Source organism: Gekko japonicus, unplaced genomic scaffold (genome assembly GCF_001447785.1).
Source record: "Gekko japonicus isolate JY-2015 unplaced genomic scaffold, Gekko_japonicus_V1.1 scaffold2726, whole genome shotgun sequence".
In the NCBI taxonomy this organism is placed as follows: Eukaryota; Metazoa; Chordata; class Lepidosauria; order Squamata; family Gekkonidae; genus Gekko; species Gekko japonicus.
In genome coordinates, this window is record NW_015160305.1 from 147,405 (window position 1) to 152,662 (window position 5,258).

The following is a 5,258-nucleotide window of genomic DNA, read 5'->3' on the forward strand; positions in this document are numbered from 1 at the left end:
GGCCCCCCCCCCAGATCCTCCTGGCAAATTGGGCTGGTAAGCAGACTTCGCTCGCTCGCTCTTCTTCGCCTTTCTCTGCGTTTCCGCGGCCGCCGCCGCCTCCTCTTGCGCGCTCAGCCTTCGCCCAGGAACGGTTTCAAGTTGAGCCCGAGGATTCTCCCCAGTGGGAATCGGCTCCCCGGGCTTGGAAGGGCTGTCGGGGGAAGCCGGTTCAGCTTGGAACAAGCAGTGCCTTGTACCTCGTTGTCTCGGGAGGGTTAGGAAAGGAGCGGAAGGGTGAACGTCTCTTCTTGATGCCCGGCTTAAAAATAATAAAAATAACGAAGCCACGAGCGAGCTTTTGAATTTCCCCAGAGCTTTTCAATAAGATATTTAGGAAAAACCGAGAGGTGTGTTTGTGGGGGTGTCTTTCAGGATCTGACTGAAGAAGAGGCCCCACACACTGCAGTTTGCATTGCAACCGCGTTTAAGATGGAAAACAGGAAGTCAATAGTGTTTAAAGTGTGTATAGATAGTGTATAAAGACATCATGGCTGCGGGGGGGGGGGGGGTCTTCGCTTTGACGGTCTAAAACCCAGCCATCAATCGGATCCAGCTCTGAACGGGGTACCGTTTCAGGGGTAGGAGGCAGGGAGATCGCACTTAAAGGCCCACGGTCTAATATAGCTAAAAATAAGCTTTTTAAAAAAACATAGTATATTGTTAGAGTTGCTGACCTCCAGTTGGTGGCTGGTGATCTCCTGGGATTACAGTTGATCTCCAAGTGACAGAGATCAGTTCACCTGGAGAAAATGGCTGCTCTGGAAGGTGGACTCTATGGCACTGTACCATGCTGAGGCCCCTCCCCTCCCCAAATCCTCCCCCCTCCCCAATCTCGGGGTATTTCCTCACTTGGAGCCGGCAACCCTATGTATTGTTAAGGGCATTTCTTAGTGTTATAAGGCTTTAAGAGACCACAGAGTTCATTCTCCAGAGCCTCCTTATTCTCCAGGGGAACTGATCTCTGTAGTCTGGAGATGAGCTGTAATTCTGGAAGATCCAGATCCACCTGGAGGCTGGCATCCTATAAACCATGATAATAATGTGTACTTTAAAGGAAAAGTACAATATGAGCTTTCAGCGAGCTCATTTCACCCTTTCCCACTACCTGCATAGGTAAAAAGGTAAAGGTTCCCTTGCTCGAAAGCCAGTCGAGTCTTTCAAAGCTGAAGAGCCAGCGCTGTCCGAAGATGTTTCCATGGTCATGTGGCCAGCATGACTAAACACCAAGGCGCACGGAACGCTGTGACCTTCCCACCGAAGTGGTACCTATTTATTTACTTGCAATTTCTTGCTTTCAAACTGCTAGGTTGGCAGGAGCTGGAACTAGAGATGGGAGCTCACTCCATCATGTGGCAACCCAGGTCTCAAACTGCTGAACTACTGACCTTTCACAGCCTGCAGTTTAGCATCTTAAGCACTTGAGCCACCACATAGGTACATCCAGACTATGTGTATATTCACTTACTAGAAGGAAGTCCATTTGTGCTCAGTCCGGCTTGCTACTGATAGATCTTTCTACCTATAGCCAGCTTTTGGGGGGAGGTGGCTTGCTGAGCCCGTGAGCCACATCCCTAGACTCCCATGATGCCCTGTTGTTTAAAGGGTGAGCATCTGAATGACAAATACCCATTTTGATTGTTTCAGGCCGGTAGCTATGTTGATCTGCAATAGAAAGAGCAGGAATCATAGAGTTGGAAGGGACCTCCAGGGTCATCTAGTCCAGCCCTCTGCACAATTCAGGAAATTCACAAATACCTCCCCCCCACGCCCCCAGTGACCCTTGTTCCACATCCAGAAGATGACAAAAAATCCTCCAGGCTCTCCAGCCAAACTGGCCTGGAGAAAAATTGCTTCCTGACCCCAAAGTGGCAATCAGCATTTCCCTGGGGGTGTATGAAAGGGGCCACAAGAACTAAGCACTGAGGCAACCCTCCCTGCCCTCCCCTCATGATCTGCAAAAGTTCACAGGATCGGCATTGCTGTCAGATGGTCATCTAGCCTCTGCTTGAAAACCTCCAAAAAAAGAGAGCCTGCCACCTCCCGAGGAAGCCTGTTTAACTGAGGAACCCATAACCTTCAGGAACTTCTTTCTAATGTTTAGTCAAAAACTCTCCTGATTTAATTTCAACCAGTTGGCCTGGGTCTGACCTTCTGGATTTAAGTAGCCCCTTAGAGACCAATGAGATTTTCAGGGTTAGGCGAGTCAGAGAGCGTTTTGGCTCTCAAAAGCTTGTACTCTGTAAATCTTATTGGTCTCTAAGATTGTACTGGACTCAAACAGCCATTTGCACTGTGTGTTCACCTGCAAAATCCAGTGTAATCTTTGAACCTGCCTTATGCGGACTCACACTTTTGGTTCAACTGCCTTGGGCTGCGGTCACACGGAACATTAGCCACGCAAGAGAGACGGAAGACAGGCGGATTTTCCGGGCGCGATCTCACCAGCACATCTGGGAAGCATAGCGCTTCCGTGGCACAACCGAGGCTTCCCGGCGAAAAGGCGCAGCAAAAAACTAGTACCTCGGAGGTACTAGTTTCTTGAAACCGCGGGGCAAGGGCGGGCGTCTGATCACGTTTCCGGTGGCATCCAGCGCCCGCCCATGTCCCCGTGCACAAAAGGTCCCCCCCCAAGTCTCTGTGGATGCGCACACGCACCCAACGGAGCATGCGCATTTGTCGTGTACACAAAAAAAGAAAACCAGTTTGCCGCACCGCGCGCTTCTTTGTTGCACGCAGGCTTGTCCTGTGATCGGCACCTCTCCCTACCCACAGAACCTCCACAGGACCTCCACAGGAGGTCTGATTGCTTAACCGCGCGTTAGTTTGCCCCGGGGCAAACAGCAACGCTTCCCCCCCCCCCGACTTTTCCCTGCCCGTGTGACCGGAGCCCCTGTGTTGTTAATATTGGTAACAGTTCTTCAGGGTGATGGAGGAGGTTGCCAGGAACTATACCTGGGACCTTCTGCATGCAAAATAGGTGTGTTGCCGTGGAGATACTGCCCTCCCCCCTTCAATAGTTCTGGGCCATCCTTTATCCTTGCTGACATACAGTGGATCAAATCTAGAGGGCCAAAAAGAGTCAGGACCGGGTCAGGATCCCTGCATGCAAAATTTCACCCAGGGGATGAAATTCTTCTCCCTGCCATGAGCAGTGTTCCCTCTAAGCTGAGTTAGTGTGAGCTAGCTCACAGTTTTTTAGCCTCCAGCTCACACATTTTTGTCTTAGCTCAGGAAAGATGGCCCCAGAGCAAACTAATTTATGCAGTAGCCAGATTGCTCACTCACAACTATAATGCCAGCAGCTCACAAAGTAGGATTTTTGCTCACAGGACTCCACACCTTAGAGGGAGCTTTGAGTTCTTTCACATCAGGAGGGTATCAAGGAAAAAAAATCAGAGGAGCAATAAAGTGATAACCTTTTAAGGACAATGTATGGTGGAACCAGCTTTCAAAACACAGAAAGTCCATCTTCAAAGGGAAAAATTCATTTTGGGGGGGGGAAGTGTGATGGTGTGACACAAACCCCCTTTATACTGTCAGTTCTGTGACAGTCTGTGTGTCAGGACCTAGTCAGAGTTAGATTTTATTTTTCCTGACCAGTGCTCTACACCCAATGTATAATATTCTCTTAAGGGTTTGTATATTTCAGGCTGTCTTCTTTGAGGACTACTGCCCAGTATATAGCTCCCCAGAAGGTCAGGCACCAATAGTTATAACATTCCAAACCGGCACAGTTATTTTATTGTTGCACAGAAAACACAACAGGAGGATGGGATATATATTTACACGGGATGCTCAGATACTTAGTTTGTTTTTGGTAAACATTTTATTTTTAGGATACATTCAACAAAGTTCAACACTTGTATTACAATTCTTATCCCTTTATATCCTACCCTCCTCCCTTCCCCCCCCCCCATGTATGGCTTCCCACAGTGCTACAACCTCCTGCATAATCCTTAGGTTACTCTTAAGTACTCCTCTTTATCTCTACACATTCAACAGGTAACTTGTTTTTTCACAATTCTCTATGCTCAATAGTTATCAAAGCAAAATAAATTGTCTCTCACATCCCAATATTTTTCCAAGTATTCTTTTAAGTCTTTCCAGTCTTCAAAAAAGTCTTCTGCTGCCATATTATTCAGTTTCCTTGTCATCTTATCCATTTCAACCATAAAAAGTAGTTTTTTTGATCCTTTTAATCCATTCTCCAATTCCAGGAACTTCCTCCTGTTTCCAACTTTGCGCATATGTCATTCTGGCAGTCACAATCGTATACCACATAAGCGTCCTTTTCGCCACATTGACCTGTTCCATTTTAAGTCCCAAAAGTAATATTTCTGGTTCCTTTTTAAATGTGCAGTTAACTATTTTTTCCATCTCTGCATGAATCTCAACCCAAAACTTCTTAGCTTTTCCACATGTCCACCACATATGGTAAAGCGAGCCTTCTACTTTTTTACATTTCCAACATTTACTCGACATATTTGTATTCATATTTGCAATCTTTTTTGAAGTCATATACCGTCTATACATCATTTTATAACAGTTCTCTTTTAAATTATTACATGTCGATATTTTCAAGGCACTCTTCCATAAATATTCCCAAGATGACATAGGAATTTCCTTATTCATATTTATTGCCCATTTTACCATTTGCTCTTTAACTACCTCGTCCTCAGTGTACCATTTTAACAATATTTTGTACATTTTTGAGATAAGTTTCTAACCTCCCTCCAACCACAAATTCTCTATATCCTTATATTTCCCTCTAAAGCCAAAGGTCTTTTTGTCTTTTTTAAACAAATCATTAATTTGTCTATATTGGAACCAACCATATTTAAATGCTAGATCTTCTTCCATTTTCATTTCATATGTCTTTCCCACAGGCTTCAACATGTCTTTATATTATACCCAATCTTCTCCTTTATATATCAAAAAAGGCTTTATCACCTCTGTCGGTACAATCCAAAGAGGTCTCTGATCAGAAAAAAACCTTCTGTATTTAATCCATGTATCAAAAAGTACTCTCCTGATGTAATGATGCTTAAAAAGACCATCCATTTTCACCTTCTCGTACCATAAATATGCATGCCATCCAAATTTGCAGTCATGACCTTCTAATGCCAACAATTTCTTATTGCTTAAAGTGGCCCACTGCTGCAACCAAGTTAAACACACTGCTTCATGGTACAACCTCAAATTTGGCAGCTGGAATC

At 45.4% G+C, this 5,258-nt stretch overlaps 1 protein-coding gene across 1 annotated transcript in view; it reads left to right on the forward strand.

Annotated features, from left to right (window-relative positions):
* The window catches only part of LOC107114822 (interferon-inducible GTPase 5-like), a 14,342-nt gene continuing 9,084 nt past the window's right edge, over positions 1-5,258 (forward strand). The window contains exon 1 of the mRNA XM_015416417.1: positions 1-36. The gene's annotated coding sequence lies outside the window, so the exon portion shown is untranslated. The remainder of the gene's footprint in view (positions 37-5,258) is intronic.